We start from the raw sequence: 19,822 nt of genomic DNA on the forward strand, positions 1-19,822 counted from the left end.
AAAAATTACAGTAAACATAAATTTTACTTATTATAGAAATGCATTAATTGGAGGAAACCTTATGCTTGCTTTGATGTAGCCGAAGGTCTTTCCTCCACAAAATATGGAATGTAGACATATTCCCATATGCCAAACTGCCTTGTAGGCTTTTTATTTGATGCTAATGTTTTATATTCCAAATTTTATGCTTTTTTCATTAACACATTTATCATAGTTTTTTAAATTTAAAACAAAAATAATCTTTACACAATTTGATTGAAAAACAATTTTGCAAACAAAATACATAACTTCAAGAATAAGCAATTTGAAGCTAGGAGTGGTGGCACAAGTCTTTAATCCCAGCACTTGGGAGGCAGAGATAGGAGGATCACTATGAGTTTGAGGCCACCATAAAATTACATAGTGAATTCCAGGACAGCCTGAGCTAAGAGTGAGGCCCTACCTCAGGAAAAATAAAAGTAAGCAATTTGTGTTTTTAGGAAAAATATTTATTGATCTTGATCTTATTTATTACTTTTATTTAAAATAAAGTAAATGTATAATAAAGTATGGCTATTAGTCTACAGAACCAATTCTATGATCAGAAGAATATATATAATGGCAAAACCAAAAAGTTCAAGTTACTGCTAGCTATGCATTTGCTTATAGTTTTTGTGCTTGCATCTTGCCATATTGATATCATATAATCAAAAAATTATAAAGTCAGCAGAAAGATTCTGAAAAAAGTTTTAGCATCATGTTGAAGTAAATCCAAGAAAATACTGGAGCTTTGTTAGTATTAAAAAATGAGAAGGGGCTGGAGAGATTGCTTAGTGGTTAAGTGCTTTCTGTGAAACCTAAGGACCCTGGTTCAAGGCTCGATTCCCCAGGACCCACATTAGCCAGATACAAAGGGGGGCGCACACATCTGGAGTTCATTTGCAGTGGCTGGAGGCCTTGGCATACCCATTCTCTCTCTCTCTCTGTCTGTCACTCTCAAATAAATAAGTTAAAATAAACAAAAAAAAAATTTTTTAATGAGACAAATTAGAGAGACTTAGCAACGGCAAAATTTAGTCCTTATATCCACTTGTGCCTTAAATTCAAAGGGTATATAAACTAGCATGCTGTTAATCATTTTCATCTAAATTTGTAGTCATGACATCATTTCCATATCTTAATATGTTTTCAATCATTAGTCAAAAAACTCAAACTTCCTTCTAAGTTCTCTACTCTTTGGTCCTGAACTTGGGAGAATGGGACAAATAGTATATGCTTTTTTCTTTCTCTAATCTGTTACTACCTATATCTTAATGGGAGATGATGCCAGTTATAACATAAAACACCAATTTTCCAAACAAAACATCCAAAAGTGGGGTTATTAGCCATCTTAAATATATTTACTTTTAGGATTTTAGATAAAATAGTCAAATACTTAATTCACTAATAAAGGTACAAATGTAAATTTGAAAGCACATAGAATATATCATGTACAACAGCTATCATTTTAATGGAAATTTTATAACATATTATTCAATTCTTCTAATAGCCATCAACATTAATGTTGTTATCATTTCCAGTCCATTTTTTAGACATGTCAACATTTTTCATGTCACATATTAGTATTTGTTATTCCTTTGTTTTATTGCTATGCATTTCCATGCAGTACAACTTATGTTTGGGAAGGTAGGCCATGTGCACAGGCTCTCACTAGTAGTCCAGGCTATTCTGAACTCACTCTGTAGACCTTGCCAGCCTTGAACTCATGGTGATTTGCCTGCCTTATCCTCCCAAGGCTGGGATTATAGGTGTGAGTCAGCCATGTTAGCCATTTTTATTGCATAATTCATTGATATTAATTACATTTGTATTGTTAGATAGCATGACAAGTGCCTTTACTATAATTTTCATCATCCCAAACAGAAACTATAATCATTAAGCAATAATTCACCATTTCTATCCCCTAACCTCTAATGACCTCTAACTTTGGACTCACATAAATTTCCCTTGTCTATGTACTTCATAGAAGCAGAATCATATATTCTTTTTTACCTTTCTTGTTTCAGTTAGTACACCTTCATATTTATCCATGTTACAGCCTTTATGAGGACATCATTTCTTTGTGTCTGAATAATATCCATCCTCAATGGAAACTTAGTTTCTTCTTCTTATTATTATTCACAATAATGCTGAAATGAACACTAGGATGCAAGTATTTATTCTTGCTGTTGATTCTTCAAGTTATTTACCTAGTAGTGGAAGTAAACCCTTAAGAATATATAGAGTTAACTCTCTTATGGAGGTCCTTGATCTGTTTTGAGTTAGTTTTTGTATATGGTATAAAGTAGGGGTTCAGCCTTCTTTTTGTAGAACAGGTTTAAATCTTATTTGCTATTTTTACCAAAAAAAAAGTTATTACAAGCTTTTAGTTTCCAGTTATACATTAGTACACTTACGATATTTTTAACACCCCTCCTTACCCCCTCCTTTTTGAGACAAGGTGTCGTGTAGATCAGGCTGGCCTTCCTCAACCCTCTATGTAGAATGACCTTGAACTTCAGATCTTCCTTCCTCTACTTCCTGAGAGCTGAGATTGCACTCAGGCTTTCATGTATGTTTGAAAGGCACTATATCTCTCCTACTACCATGGTGTTTCATCCTAATACCCACAATGTGATACTGGATTTTATTATTCATTTCTGACAGACATCCTCTATGACACCACAATATTAATATTGATGAAGATATCTTTAGGCTAATAAGCCTTCATCATACAATATCATTTAGTAAAAAATAAATAAAATAAATATTATGCACATCATAGTAAGTTTGGATACATTGCTATTAGGCTGTTTTGGGATTTTTTAAGAAAACAATGAGGGAGCTGGAGAGATAGCTCAACAACTTAGGCTCTTGCCTGCAAAGCCAAAGGACCTAGGTCTGATTCCCCAGTACCCAAGTATAGCCAGATGCACAAGGTGATACATGTGTCTGGAATTCATTTTCAGTAGTAGAGGCTTTGGTGCACCCATTCTCTCCCTCTTACTCTTCTCTCAAATAAATAAATAAAATATAAAGACATGCATGTTGGGTTTAGATTTTGCAGTATTCATTTGTAATAGGGTTCATTTCTATACAAGTCCTTATTGGTTTAATTTTAGATCAAAATAACTTTTAGAATGTGTTGGTAGGTGATGTATATAGCAGTATTAGAGCCTGATATGAATTAAACTTGTCTTCAAACTAAAGTAAAAAAAAAAAAAATTTCAAAGGAGAATCACCTGATTTCCAACATCTGCAAATAAGCTAACTATTGTTGACTATGATCAATGAGGAAAAAGAGTAGGAGTGTGGAAATAATGAAGTGTGGGCGTTTTAATAATGTTTACTTGAAACTTTAAAGAACAAGTAATTTCAACTTCTCTGTTTAAATTATATCTTAACATAAGATGAAAAACATTGCAAGCACTTCCTTACAAGTAACAGAACTTTCAAAGAAAAAAAAGACTGGAGAGGTGGCTTAATTATTAGAGCACTTGCGTGCAAAGTTTGGCAGCCCAGGTTCAGTTCCCCAGTGCCCACATAGGACCAAGTGCACATGGAGACAACATGCATCTGGAGTTGGTTTACAGTGGCTAGCCACCCTGGCATGCACCAATTCTCTTTTCCTGTCTTTTTCTGCTTACAAATAAGTTATTTTTAAAATAAAATAATGCAGTAAGGAACCTGTGGGCCTAATCATATGTGATGATAAATATAGAGATATTAAAGTAATATTCAGCAATATGATATAGCAATAATCTTTTTTAAAAATATTTTTGGCCAGGCATGGTGACACACACCTTTAATCCCAGCACTCAGGAGGCAGAGGTAGGAGGATTATTAAGAGGTCAAGGCCACCTTGAGACTACATGATGAATTTCGGGTCAGCTTGGCTAGAGTGAGATCCTACCTTGAAAAAACAAAGTAAAATTGGGGGGGGCTGGAAGATGGTTAAGGCATTTGCCTCTGAAGCCTAAGGACACAGGTTTGATACCCTAGTACCCAGGTAAGCCAGACTCACAAGGGGGCGCACACATCTGGAGTTCGTTTGCAGTGGCTGGAGGCCCTGGCATACCCATTCTCTCTCTCTCACTCAAATAATTTTTTTAATTTAATTTATTTATTTGTAAAGAGAGAGAAAGAGAAGATAGGTGCCCCAGGCCTCTATCTGCTGCAAACAAACTCCAGATGCATGCGCCACATCTGGCTTTATGTGGGTACTAGGGAACCAAACCTGGGTCCTTAGGCTTTGCAGGCAAGTGCCTTATCCACTAAACCATCTCACAACCTGCAGTAAGCCTTTTATTATTGTCAAGTGAGATTTATTGTCTAAATTACAGAACAGTAAATTTTTGAATTCCATATTATTGTTAGGCTTATCATTAAAAAATGATGCAACCATCTTAAACATGTTAAAAAGGCATTTTCCTGGAAAGTACTTATAGTGAGTTAGAATTAATTTTAGAGATGGTAAAAAGTATTCCTCACAAAATCAAAGTAACATAATAAAGTTGAAGCACTAGATGAATTCTTACTAAACTCAAAACAAGAGGAAGACAGTTACCACTACTTTTTAAAAAAATATTTATTTATTTTCAACCAGAGAGAGGGAAGAGAGAGCAAGAATGGACACACAAGTGCCTCTGGCCCCTGCACATGAACTCCAGATGGATACACCATTTTGTTCATCTGGCTTTATTTGGTATTCGAACCTAGGTTGCTAGGCTTTGCAGGCAAGTGCCTAAACTGATGAACTATCTCTCCAGCGTACACTATTATTTGTTCTGGAAAGTTTAGTCAGTGCAGTAACAAAACGAAAGAAAACCTTTGAATATTAGAAGGAAGAAACCAGATCATCTTTAATAACTTATAAAAATTCCTGGGCTGGAGAGATGGCTTAGCGGTTAAGCACTTTCCTGTGAAGCCTAAAGACACTGGTTCAAGGCTCAGTTCTCCAGGTCTCACGTTAGCCAGATGCACAAGGGGGCGCATGTGTCTGGAGTTCGTTTGCAGTGGCTGTAAGCCCTGGCACGCCCATTCTCTCTCTCTCCATCTATCTGTCTTTCTCTCTGTGTCTGTTGCTCTCAAATAAATAAATAAATAATGAACAAAATATATTTTTAAAAAACATATAAAAATTCCTAAGTGAAAACATAAAAGATTCAATTGGGCTGGGCATGGTGGCTCACACCTTTAATCCCAGCATTCAGGAGGCAGAGATAGGAGAATCACTGAGTTCGCAGCCACCCTGAGACTACATAGTGAGTTCCAGATCAACCTGAGCTACAGTGAAACCCTACCTCAAAAAAACCAATAAAATAAAATAAAAGTTGAAAAGGTGAGTAAAAAACACTTCAACATAGTAACTAAATATGGGTATTTGATTAAAATTCATATGCTAATATTAATAGCTGCCTACTTGGAAATATGGTAAAGAACCCATTTGCAGTAGCAAAGAAAAAGGAAACTTGACAATACTTAAGAATAAACCCAAGAGACAGGCATGGTGGTGCACATTTCATATCTGGTACGTTGTATCAGTTATTTTCTTGTTACTGAGTCAAAATACACAACCAAAAGCTTACAATTTCAGAGTAGAGTGCATCACTTCACAGTGGGGACAGCATGACAAGGGCAGAAAGGTGGAGTCATATCTTCACATTAGCATGGAGCAAACAGGGAAGAAAGGACAGCAAGTGGTGCCGGGCTAAGAACCCTCAAGGCCTGCCTCAGGTGACAGTTACCCAGCCCAGGCTCCAGTTTTCACAACTTTCTGGAACAGCTCCACCAGCTGGAGATTATTTATTGGAACACATGACCCTAAGGGGATATTTTATCTTCAAACCACCAGAGTGTTATGCTTGGTTTCATATGTAAAACAAACAATAAATGTGAAATATTTATATAAGTCATGGTAATTAACATAATTTTACATTACAGGAATATGAACTAATAGATAAATGCAGCAAAGTGACATTTCATGAAATCATATGTAAAGTTAGAATTTAATGTATTACAAATCTCAAACGTGAATTAAGGTAAAGAATAATCATTTAGACAAAGGTACTGAGAAATTTGGCTGTGCATTTTGTGGGAGCAATTGTGTAGTACAAATGAAATTGGAAATGCATTTAATATTGAAAGTTAGAAATTTAATGTATTAAAAAATGTTAAATGCATAGCCTCAGGAATAGGAGAGGGAGTGTGTATATGTGTGTAAAAATGATCATTCTCACTAATTGTAGTGCATGAAATTTGTTTAGTGTTAACAGATGCAGCCAGCTTCTTCCTCCTTGCTCATAGACTTGCTCTCTATCCTAATAAAATCATTTTTTATTTGCCTATAGTCCTAAAAACTCAATCCCAACATACATCCTCTAACCTTCATATTTTGAGATAGTTTGTCCAAATTCCATGTGAAAATTAGCACACATAAGATTCAAAAATCCTTATAAAAACATTTCATTACAAGACATTAAAATATTTAAGTTTTTAAATTAGTTTATATTTTAAAATGTTAGGAAGTTGTTACAGTCAGGTTTGCATTGCTGGTAGAAAACACCCACAACCAAGAGCAGCTTGTGGGGAAAAAACAAAGGTTGATTTTGGCTTACAGACTAAAGAGGAAGCTCCATGATGGCAGGAAAAAGTGACGACATGAGCAGAGGGTGGACATCACCTCCTGGCCAACATCAGGTGGACAACAGCAACAGGAGAGTGTGCCAAACACTGGCAAGGGGAAGCTGGCTGTAACACCTATAAGCCTACCCCAACAATACACTGCCTCTAAGAAGCATTAATTTCCAAATTAGCTGGGGACGTAGCATTCAGAACACCTAAGTTTATGAGGGACTCCTCAATCAAACCACCACAGAAGCATTTTCATTCTAGACTCTTTCCCTTTTTATAGTTTAAAGTCCCTTCTTAGTTCTGTACCAATAAAATTAAGGTAAAAGACTTTGCTTCATCTAACTGATACCTATTTTCTTGAGTAAATAATCTTTAGTGCAAAAAGAACAGTGACTTAAGCTGAGTGGAACATTGCTTCTTTATGTCTCTCTGTTTAACCCCTTCTTGAGTCTTTTTTTTTTTTTTTTTTTTTGTCCTCACAAGGAAAAAGGAACATAGGCTGCTAATGTTTTATAATTGTAATTTCTAGTGAACAGTTAAATGAACTTGAAGATTAACATAAACTAACTTGGCTTACAAATTTGAACTACTTATAAGTAGCCATGGACACATGTTAATTTATTCTCAAGTACATAATTACATTTCCCACTGAACTTAAGGTCAGTACCACACACCAGGAGAGGCTCTTAGTTCTTTCCGGCTCTGCACCTTTTCCATTCTGCTTCTTTAGCAGTTGCATGGTAATGACCAAGACTATGTTCCTAGTCCATGATGATTCTAAAACTGCTGCTTCTTGATAATCTCAATTATGCCATGGAGATTTTTGCTGCCATGCTCCATTCTTCAGTTATTTTCAAGTAACTGTATATATTCAAAAGTCAATATATTTTAGCTTCTATCCTACTGAGCTTTCTCTAGAACGAGTCAGTTTTCAAAATTGCATTGACCATACTTTACAACACAGGGAACTTTAGATTTGTGTGGAGCTATGTGTTAGGAATGATTCTAGAAGCTTTCTGTGTTCTATCACATTTGAGCAGTGCCTCTTCGGCTTAAAGCATGTAACATTAAATTAGTAAGTTAAATTCAGAATTAGGATCTGCAGGCCTAATTCTAAAATTCTTTCTAGAATTTCTTTTTTATGTACTTTGATTTAATCAGAGAGTGTTTTGGTCCATCTATTTTAAAAGTAGTAAATTATGTTTCCTGTATTGTATAAAATTGGAGTGTGAGCTATTTAAATAGAGAATGTCCACATTTCTTTTTAATCTTACCACAAAATACCTTTGTATTTCTTTATGTTTCCCTATTATTGAATTATGAAGGTCCATAATAGAATTTATGCTTAGCTCTCTAGTAGTATGAATAAGACAAAGGAGTTTTCACAGTATAAATTTGTATGGTTTAAAGCATTATCAAACTAGCATTATAGATATGATGACATGTTAGTTACTCAAAAATGTTTTATATAGGGCTGGAGAGATGACTTAGCGGTTAGCCGCTTGCCTGTGAAGCCTAAGGACCCCGGTTCGAGGCTCGGTTCCCCAGGTCCCACGTTAGCAGATGCACAAGGGGGCGCACACGTCTGGAGTTCGTTTGCAGAGGCTGGAAGCCCTGGCGCGCCCATTCTCTCTCTCTCTCTCCCTCTGTCTGTCTCCCTGTGTCTATCACTCTCAAATAAATAAATAAATAAATAAATAAATAAATAAATGTTTTATAAAGTTATTAATTTAGATATATAAGAAGGATACCAAATATCATTACCCTTTGAAGATACTATGTGGGGCTGGGAAGATGGCTCAGCAGTTAAAGATGCCTGCTTGCAAAGCCTACCATCCATGATGCAAGTACCCAGTGCCCACCAAAAAAAGCCAGGTGCACGAAGTGACATATTTTCTGGATTTCCCAACAGTATCAGAAGGTCCTATTCTCCTCTTCCCTCCCCTTTTCCTTCTTCCAAAAATAATAATAATAATAATAAATAAATAAATATGTGTATGTATATATAATGAACACTGCAGGGCTATTAAGATTGTAAGTTACAAATGTGATATAAAAAGCCTAATCATACAGGGAAATGATAGAATTAAAATTAGTATTAATGGGGATTGGAGAGATGGGGTAGCGGTTGAGGCACTTGCCTGCAAAGCAAAAGGACCCAGGTGTGAGTACCCATGTATACAAAGTAGCTCATGAGCCTGGAGGTTATTTGCAGAGGCTGGAGGCCCTGACACGTCCATTCCTCTCTCTCCCTCTCTCATTCTCTCTCCTCTTTCCCTGTCTCACATTAATAAAAATAAAATATTTTAAAATTCTATTAAAAAACTAGTATCAGGCTGGAGAGATGGCTTAATGGTTAAGGTGCTTATCTGTGAAGCCAGAGGACCCAGGTTCAGTTCCCCAAGACTCACAAGGTGGTATGTGAGCCTGGAGTTCATTTACAGTGCCTGAAGGCCCTAGAGTGCCCATTTTCTCTCTCTCTCTCTCACACACACAACAAATAAAATAAAAAGTTTTAAAAAGTAGTATTTACATGAGGAAAGGTTGAAACCTCAATCTAAAATATGCCATAGCCTCTAAATATGTGTGTCATGTTTTCTCCCATGTTACTGTTAGAAATTTTTGTTTACTTAAACTTGTCTCTAAAGACAATACAATACTGGATTTTATTTGCTTTTAGTAAGTACTGTTCTTATTTTCTTTTTTCCTAAATGGTTCCCAATTTTAAAGTTACAGAAGCTGGTATAAGATGATCTTCTAATATTAAGTTATAGTAATAAATTAGGTATGGAGGCACATGCATGTAATCCTAGCACTCTGGAAACTTAGACAGGAGGGTTACCATTAGTTCAAGGCTAACCTGGGCTAAACAATGAGATCCTGTCTTAAAAATCCAAAAATATTAATTAATCAACCAATTAATTGAAATCCTTCTAGGGGTGATTTTGGGGTTTCTCCTTTCTAAGAGCACTTCTCACTCTATTTCTTTTACTTTATTTTTCCTGCTTCATTCATTTTACCTGTGGTGCCAATTTCATTATGAATCCAGAGCTGTAGGAAGGAAACTTGAATTTTGATAATGACATGTTTTCAATGCCAGTGCTTTCCTTACAGGGCCACTGAAGAGAATTACCACATCTCATAGAAAAAGAGAAACACTTCTAAAGTCAGCTAGCAGAAAGCCATTTGCAAATACTGCTTCTAAGCCCAAAGAAGGGCTTTGTCCCCTTCATTCTCAATTGTGATGTTTAAGCACAGACCAAACACACATTTTGTATGAACATTAAAATTTTGTGCACCTTTAAATAATTATATGATCATTAATATAATGGAAATCCAGTGTATACACTTTTTAAGGCTGCAGTGTTTGTGCTTATAGCAAGCACTACTAACTAAGCACATTTAAAACAAAACAAAATCTCAGAAACAGAGTCTAGATTTTTATATTCACCAATTCACTGAGCATATTTGTTTATATTTTGAGTATTTGTACATGTATATATTTATTTATGAGCTATTATGTAAGTAGCATAGTGAAATAATTACAATAGCATATACCTATAACCTCACATAGTTTTCATCATTGTTGGTGTGATCTGTTCTCTTAGTAAATTTCAGGTGTACAATATATTAGTTAGTTCAAACCAGCAGCTTTTATTAGATCTTCTGAATTTAATATCTGCTCCCTGATTAGCTTTTTGAGGTACAAAACTAGAAAAAAAAATGTCCATTAGGGCCATTAGTAAGTCATAAAGATACCAATGTTATTTCATCATTACCTGCAATGAATGAGATGAAAAGTAATGTAAGGGGCTGGGTAGATGACTCAGTGGGTAAGGTACTTGCCTGCCAAGCTTAACAACTGTGGTCTAATTCCCAGTACCCATGTAAAACCAGGTGCACAAAGTGGCTCTTGCATCTATAGTTCATTTGCAGTCACAGAGGCCCTGGAGCGCCCATTATTTTTGTCTATATCTGTTTTATCTATCTCTCTCAGCTTGCAAATGAATAAATAAAAATATTTTTAAAGTTGTATGAACAGAATATCAAAGGAAATATATTCATGAAAATATCTTGTTCATCTTAGATTCCAGAGCTTTTGTTTGATAATTTGGATTTCATAGTAGTATTAATATAAAGAAATAAAATTATGTGAAAAATTATTTCAGTCATTTCTGGTTGTAATGCAAAAAAAGAATTCATTTCTACATTCTTAAATTGGTTTATTGAACAAATATGAGATCTAAATGTTAGCAAATATGTTGAGTTTTTTTATAAAGTGTAATGGGTTTGAAAGTCTTAATCATACATAATATGTTACACATACAAAATATATTATAATCATACATAATATATTATACAAAAATCATACATAATATATTATAAATTTTATATATATATGATTTTCTAGTCTCCCCAATACCCAATAACAACTTACACTGGCATTAAGTAAGTACTTTTGCTGAGCCAGATAAATGAGTTGGATTGCTTTAGGAACTGTAATATAATTATGTAGATGAGTAATCACCTGTAGACATTACAACCTATTCCTTATCTTGCACAGTAATTTGTTAACTATAGAAACTGAGATGAACTGAAAGAACAATTGACTGCAATTATCATCCTGTCCTTACTAAATAATATATGTTCATTGAGTGGAATTTAAAATTAAATTGCATGTAGTCTTTAGATTTTATTCTTTCATACTTTCTTCCATAATTCTTCCTGTGTTGTCTCCTCTGACCTTTCTTTATAACCAAGTCTTGTTTATGTACAGTATAAATTGAATTAAAATACACAAAAAATACTTCTCTGCTTCTTCCTGAAGTAGAATAAAAAAGTATAGATAGTTTAAAAGTTTAAAGCCCCAAGGAAAAGATAAACACTGATAAGATTATGTCTTCCAGGCAAAATTGGGATGCTTTTAAAAAGTTATTTTTACCTTTCCTTAAAGTCAAAACAATATGTTTTGATCTCACAGTTACTTAATCTCAATTGCATAGAGATGTTCTATCTTATTAAATAACTTTGACTTCTTGCTTTCATCTTTTTTTTCTTCTCATAATAGTTTTCATTATTTAATCATTCATATTTTAACACTGTACTGATGTGGTATAGTTTGTCAAAAGAATATAAATTGAAACTAATAATTAATCAATGATTGTTTTTAATTAATTAGAGGAGATTCAAGACTATTGTTAAAATAATGGGGCTTCTACCTCCATTCTTCTTCTTCTTTTTGTTTTGGTTTTTCGAGGTAGGGTCTCGCTCTAGTCCAGGATGACCTGGAATTCACTATGTAGTCTCAGGTGGCCTCGAACTCACCATGATCCACCTACCTCTGCCTCCCGAGTGCTGGGATTAAAGACATGTGCTACTATGCCTGGCTCATTCTTCTATTTCTTGAATAAGAAGGAAAAGGAGTAATTTATAGCAGATGCTCCTTGAGGTTCTCTGGAGTTAGTCAATAATGTAAATTTTATTCTTCCTGCCTATCCTGGGGCAGGTTTATATTAAGAATATCTTCAGGCTGGGCGTGGTGCCGCACGCCTTTAATCCCAGCACTCGGGAGGCAGATGTAGGAAAACCGCCATGAGTTAGAGGCCACCCTGAGACTCCATAGTGAATTCCAGGTCAGCCTAGGCTACAGTGAGACCCTACCTCGAAAAACCAAAAACAAGAAAAAGAACAAAAGAAAAGAGTATCTCCAGCTTATTGTGGGATACTTATAGGAGCACCCTCAAAATTATTAATATAACTCTTTACAATTATAAAAACTCAAAACATTATGTTTGCCTTCATGGGAAGGAGTCAGGAAAATTCACCTACCTAGCACTAAGCTACCTATTTTCACCTAATTTGTCACCGTGCTAAATTTATGTTGGTTCTAATGACAGATTCACACATTTATATCAGTCTTGTACAAAAATTAATGTAATATGATCATGAAGACAAAAGTGTCACATATTCCTCCCTTCAACAGTGTGTTTTCAAGTATGATTGTCACACCAGGGTCATAAGAGTCACCTGGAAATTGTTTGAAATACAAACTGAAGACCTTATCCAGACCTTATGAATTAAATATGGGAGTAGGTCCAAGAACCTATGCTTTTGTTTGTTTGGTTTTTTGTGTTGGTTTGTTGAGGTAGGGTTTCACTCTAGCTCAGGCTAACCCAGAATTCACTATTTAGTCTCAAGGTGGCTTTAAACTCACAGCGATCCTCCTACCTCTGCCTCCTGAGTGCTGGGATTAAAGGTGTGCACCACCATGCCCAGCGAATCTGTGTTTTGGCAATAACTCTAGTAGACTCTGTTGTACACTAATGGTTGAGACCCATTGCTTTAACTATCTCACCTTGATAGACTAACAGTTATTAGTAGATATTAACTGGTGCTTCATATAGTCTATGCTGTTTATGTGTATTTAGTCAACATGGTGTGCTACAGTAATAATTGTTAATAGGAAATTGCATTAAATCATCTTAGTCAAGTAGCATGCATGTGACTATGAAACACAATTCTTTCATTCTGTTTTGAATGAAATGTGTGTGTGTGTGTGTGTGTGTGTGTGTGTGTGTGTATTCTATTCAATGTTAGCAATTTTAAGCTCACTTTTTCCTGTGATGTTCAAAAGTACATATGAGGTCTGTAGAGATGGCTTAGTGGTTAAGGCACTAGCCTGTGAAGCCAAAGGACCCATGTTCTACCCTCCAGATCCCATGTACACCAAACGCACAAGGTGACACAAGCACGCAAAGTCACACGAGATGGCACACATGTCTGGAGTCCGATTGCAGTGGCTGGAGGCTCTGGCGAGCCAGTTCTTCCCCCCGCATCTCATCCTCACACTCATAAAAAAATTTTAAAGTAAACATGGCTATGGAATCATTGTTTGTGACATTTTTAAAAGGATCTTTCTGATGTTTATTCTATCTCCAAAGTATCAAAGATAAAAGAGAAAGATCAGAATGATTTTTCATTGACAATTGCAACTTGCCTGGTTAAGAAAATATTTAGACACTAAATAGAGTGTTACATGTCTGCAATCCCAGCACTTGGGAGCCTGAGGTAGGAGGATTACCAGGTTTGACACCTGAGTTACATAGCAAGTTACAAGCCAAACTTGAGCTACATAGTAAGACTCTGTCTCAAAAAAAAAAAAAAAAAAATAACAGTAGGCTGGAGAGCTGGCTTGCCTGCAAAGCCTAATGCAGCTGGAGTTCATTTTCAGTGGCTAGAGGCCCTGGTGCACCTGTGTTCTCTCTTCTCTCTATCTCTCTCTGCTTGCAAAGGAGTAAATATAAATTTTAAAAATACCAAACAGAAGAAAAAGAAAAACTTAGGAGTTATAGATAAATTATTTTATTTAGAGAGACTAAATAAATTCCACCATAGCTTCATTATTTTGTTTCATACTAGTTGCAAAATAAAATCTGAAATATGAATATTAACTTCTTCTATCTTTCTTTGAAAGAAGTTGTGCTAAGCAAATTGTTGAAATATAATTACCAAGGTGAGAAATAATGCTTATCATGAATTCAAATCCTCTCTTAGGTATGTTTATAAACAACATGAAAAACTTTGCGTAAACAATACACATTTATCCATCCATTTATCATGTATTTTATACCCTGAAAATAATTACAATTGTCCACATAAACACAATAGAATTTTTATTTTACTTTATATATATTATAACAGGTACTACTGTTTGTTTGTTTATTTATTTATTTGAGAGTGACAGACTGACAGACAAAGAAAGAGGCAGATAGAGATAGATAGAGAATGGGCACGCCGGGGACTCCAGTCACTGCAGATGAACTCCAGACGCGTATGCCCCCTTGTGCATCAGGCTAACATGAGTCCTGGGGAGTCGAGTCTTGAACTGGGGTCCTTAGGCTTCACAAGCAAGTGCTTAACTGCTAAGCCATCTCTTCAGCCCAGGTTTTACTCTTTTATCCCTTTCCACTTGTCCCTGTTTCCCTGGAGGCCCTCCTCAGTGGGGCTATGGTATTTACTGTGAAGTCATGAAGACCTCATTCAGTCCCTGTGGGATTGCGGGGAAAGGAAGAGAGTTAGAGAACCATGCCCATGTCTCAGGGTCTTCCTACCTACTCTGTGGCTCTTACAGTTTTTCTACCCCCTCCTCCATGATGTTTCCTGAGCCATGGCAGTCCTGTTAGCAGTCTGATTTAGTGTTGAGTTCTCTGTAGCCTCTGGATTTCTGCTTTGATGGGTTTTGATTGACCATCATGTCTGTCACCATCACCCTGGAACTGGCTGTCAGACTAGCAGTAAGAACAGCATTCATATTGCCACTTCTTCTGCAGTTTTTTCTGGGCATTGACAGATGTGGTAGAGCTGGCACATCTCATGATGACCAGTCAGCTTATCTTCTTGCCCTATAAATATAATTTGGTTCTCTGCTTTTCCTGCTGTCTGTAAAATAAAACAGATTCTCCAACCAAGAGTAACTACAGCTTGAATTAAAGGGGGTATGCAAAGTTATTTAAGACACTTTTTCGTATGCAAGTCCACATTCTCCAGAGAGCAATGGGAGCTTCTCTCTGAAGTCTATGAGTTTCCTGACCATTGAATTCTGACTTGGTTTTCAATACCAGATATAAGCTTTCTCCCAGTGAGCAGGTCTCATGCTCAATCAGAGAGCTGTTGGTTACCCATAGAGACTGTGTGCCACTATTGCCCAAGTGTGTACTTCTTGTCAAGCTGGTTAATTTTGTAGCCTGCAGGGTCTTCTGCTTATTTATGGTGTTGGTGACCTTTGTTCTCCAGTGGCTCCATAGGGCTTTCTAACACTATGAGGGCTGACCAGGAAGGAGGTAGTTTCCCTTTCATTTCTAGCATGGTATTCTATTATCCTGTGATACAGCCTGTCTTCGGCAGTAGGGTCTTACCTTTTAGCTCTGGCAGGTAACCAAGTATTTTGGTAATGGCTTACCTTATTTTGGGGACCTCATGGGTCTTCCTGGCCAACAGCTCACTCTGGGGAGCAGCCTAATTTTGGGCCTGGGATTTACCAGCCAGAGATTAAGATAAAGATTGTTTTCCCACCATCTGGCAATACTGCCTCCCTCCTCCTTCATTAAAGGTGGTTGGTTATATCTTGTAGAATGCTAGCCAGAAAGAGGGTTTCTATGGAACTGATTCATGTTGTCTTGACCTTTGTGTAGTTCCCTCCCCGTCCTCCTACCCCTGTACGCCGTCCCACCCCAATGTGCTGAGTAACTCCTCCTCTCCTCTTCCTTGTATCTTCTCTCTGCTGGTCTCCTTCTAGCTTGTTTCTTTTTCTTTTTATTTCTTTTTCTAATTTTTTTATTTTTTTTTAATTTTTGGGGGGGTTCGAGGTAGGGTCTCACTCTAGCTCAGACTGACCTGGAATTCACTATGTAGTCTCAGGGTAGCCTTGAACTCAAGGCAATCCTCCTACCTCTGCCTCCCAAGACTACCATTACCACGTGCACTACTATGCCCAGCTGTCATTCTAGTTTTATGCCCGTATTCCTGATGCTTACTACCATTTGCACTCAACTCTAATTGATCCCAGTCAGACCACAAATGAGAGAGTGCATGCAGCATTTCTTTCAGTGCCTATGTGACCTCACTTAGAATGATTTTCCCCCAACTCTGTTCATTTTCTGCAATTTTATTTTTCCTAACTGCTGAGCAGAATTCCATTTTCTATATGTGCCACACCTCCATTATCCATGCATCAGTTGATGGGCATCTGAGCTGATTCCAATTCCTAGCTGTTGTGAGTAGAGTAGCAACAAACATTACTGAATAAGTATCTCTCCAGTAAAGAGTAGAGTCTCTTAGGGTATGTGCCCAGGAGTGGTATAGCTGGATCAAATGGTAGATCTATTTTCATCTTATTCAGTAGTCGCTGTACTGATTTCTATAGTGGTTGCACAAGTTTTCACTCCCTCCAGGAATGGGTCAGGGCTCTTGTTTCCCCACCAGCCTCGTTAGCATTGGTTGTTACTCGACTTTTTGAGGAATCCCATCCTAACTGGAGTGAGATAAAAATCTCAGAATTGTTTTGATTTGCATTTCTCTTATGACTAAAGGTGTTGAACGTATCTTTAACTGTATAATGGCCCTTTGTATGTCTTCCTTTGTGCATTCTCTGCTCAGTTTTTGACTACATTTTTTGATTGAGTTTTTTGATTTGCAATGTAATTTGTTAAAAACAGGTGTGAAACATAGGAAGAAACCTGGCAATGTTCAGTAATCTTACTGAAAGATAGTCGTATTTGTCTGTTTCTTGGAAGCAATGATTCACAACATCATAATTTCAAAGCAAACAAGCACTGCAGAAGAATGCCCATTGCTTAGTCTGACTAGAAATTCTCTTGTAGATTTTCTTCAAAAGAATCACACTGTAATGTGAACATAACTTCATATACACCATTATATATAGTGGAGTTTAACTGAGTGATTTATTGCATGCCTCACAAGCAAATTCCAATGAAATAATTTTATGGAAACTAAAATAAGGTCTTCTAGATAAAATGCTTCTCTAGTCATCTGGCAGAATTCCTCACAAATTTTAGAGGATCTAGGAAATCTCTTTGTAAGCAATTATGTTTTTCTGATTCTTGGTAATTGTCTATACATTCTAAATTTTATTCACTTCTGTAACATCAATTCTTTGCATACTAGCTAACAGGTAGTAGATAATAACTATTTGCTAAATGGCAATGGATATTCATTTGAATATGAATATTAGACTTTGATATATCTACTTTAAATTAAATTCTACCTCAGCTATATATAGATATTTTTGTACTCATTCTTAAACAAAATGTATCTGAACTACATCATCTTTATGTAGATCCCAGTATTATTTTTTTCTGTTGCTGAAAGAAAATACCAGAAGTTGGATACTTAAAAAGGAAATTGGACTACTCAGTTTTAGAGGCTGGAAGTTCAGAAGTGTGTGACTCCATCTGTTTCTCCTCTAATGAGGACCCCTTGTATGTTATTAAGCAGAGGGAGATAGAAGAGAGACAAAGAAAATAGGTGTGCCAGGACCCCCAGCTGCTGCAAACTAACTCCAGATGCATGTGTCACTGTGTGCATCTGACTTTGCAGGCAAGTGCCTTAATCACTGAGCCATCTCTCCAGCCCAAGGCTTTAAATATTTAAACTCTTCCCTAAAAAGTTTTAAATCTTAATAAAGTAGCTATATTAGTGTTTCTTACCAGGATACCTCAAAGTCATTTCAGATAGATTGGATTCAGAAGATGAAAAATAATGTTAAATAATGCTAGTTCACTGTGTTTTTTTTTAATCTGTGAACTAAAATGATACCAACTCACATCAAAACGTTTAAATGTAAGATTGCCTTTTCTACTATCTGTTGGCCTGTTTGAGTTAAAAGTTTTATTTCAGAAGCAGTCTTTCTCAGTTTTCCTTAAACATAGTCCTGCTGTTTAGTGCATACCTGATTATAAGGAATTAGTCAACAATTTATATGTATGCTAAGATATGTAACAGTAATTAGTATATGTACTTAATATGTTTTAACTGTTCTGCCAACTGTTCTACTTTGGCTCCAAGGAAAATAATTTACTAGAGCTACATCTCATTTTAAGATACCACTTTACTTCTAGTGAAATGTTGAAGTATCAACCTTTCTGTTTTCCTTCATAGTTTATATTTTGTTTGCTCTTACTCACTGAAATGTTTTCTGTTGCAAGCTTTATGAGTTGTTTCCACTTATTTTAAGTCATGTGTCTTAGCCTAAAATTTGTCTTTTGCTGTAGTGCTATCAATATAGAGGGATATCTTCAATTTTATGGGCATTTAAATTCATTGTATTTCATAAATATATATATATGTATACATACATACATATACATATATATATACATATGTATATGTGTGTGTATATGTTTTACAAAATAAAGTTTGTGTCAATTGTGCTAAGCAAGGCTATAAAGTACCAGTTTCTAACATGTGTCCACTTAATGTCTTTTTGTCATATTTTGGGAATCCTTGCACTATGCCAAACCATTTCTCTATTATTTTTACTGTCATATCTGTTGTTCAGTTAGCAGCCAACAACATCAAGGCAAGACCCTTTACCAGACTCTGTGTGGAAAGTTCAGATGATCCTTATCATATTTTGGAGATAAAATATTTTTGTAACTTTTTAAGCATAATAAAATTGTATGCTTAATATACTATGGGATATTAACTTAACTTATACCCTAGGAAACCAAAAATTTATATAATATACTTTATTATGTGATATTTATTTTGATAGTCTGAAACCAAACTTGGAATCTCTCAAGAATGTGCCTGTAGAAGCATTTTAACTGTTAAAAATCAAATTTTTGTTTCTTTCATTAAATTATTTCACATTTAACTACTCTCATCTTAAAAATGTCCTATCCCAAAACTCTTAGTATGTAGCTTAAAGCATATCACTTCATTCTTTTAAAAATATCAGTTGGCTAATTATGTCAAAGATAGAAATGTAAAGTTGTTCTTCTAGCCAGTACATGAAGAAGGTTGATAATTTCCTGGCCATTTTAATCATTATATAAAATCATAGAACTAGGAGGAATATTAAATAATCTTTGCCTTTTAGGAACTAATTATTTCTAGAATAATAGGCAGGCTGGAACTGTACCTCAGTGGTAAAGTCCTTACCATGTAAGCAGAGTCCTGGGTCCCATCCTTATCATCACCAATAAATGAATAAGTTAAGAAAAAAAAAAAAGCAAGCAAAGAGGAGCTGGAGAGATTTCTCAGTGGTTAGGGCGCTTGCCTGTGAAGCCTAAGGAACCAGGTTAGATTACCCTGTAACTACATAAGCCAGATGCACAAGGTGGCACATGTGCCTGGAGTTCATTTGCAATGGCTAGAAGCCCTGGCACACCCATTCTCATTCTCTCAAATAAATAAATAAAATATTGTTTAAAAAACAGGCAAAGAAAAAAATACCCACCCTTCTTACCCTCAAAATCTGTTATGCTCTGATAACAATCTGAGGCTTCATTGTTATAATTTAGGTTATTAAGCACGATAAGATTTCTATCATATACTTTAAAGCTGTAAGGAAAGGAATAAAATGTGACTGCTAATATTCTGTAGATTTTCTTGGTCTTCAGCTTGTTCAATTCAGTGATCCTGAAAAACT

The 19,822-nt window shown here is 35.8% G+C and overlaps 1 protein-coding gene across 10 annotated transcripts in view; it reads left to right on the plus strand.

Annotated features, from left to right (window-relative positions):
• Positions 1–19,822, plus strand: part of Gphn (gephyrin) — a 450,651-nt gene that overhangs the window by 208,478 nt on the left and 222,351 nt on the right. The window lies entirely within an intron of this gene.

The sequence above is a fragment of the Jaculus jaculus genome, chromosome 7 (genome assembly GCF_020740685.1).
Source record: "Jaculus jaculus isolate mJacJac1 chromosome 7, mJacJac1.mat.Y.cur, whole genome shotgun sequence".
NCBI lineage: Eukaryota > Metazoa > Chordata > Mammalia > Rodentia > Dipodidae > Jaculus > Jaculus jaculus.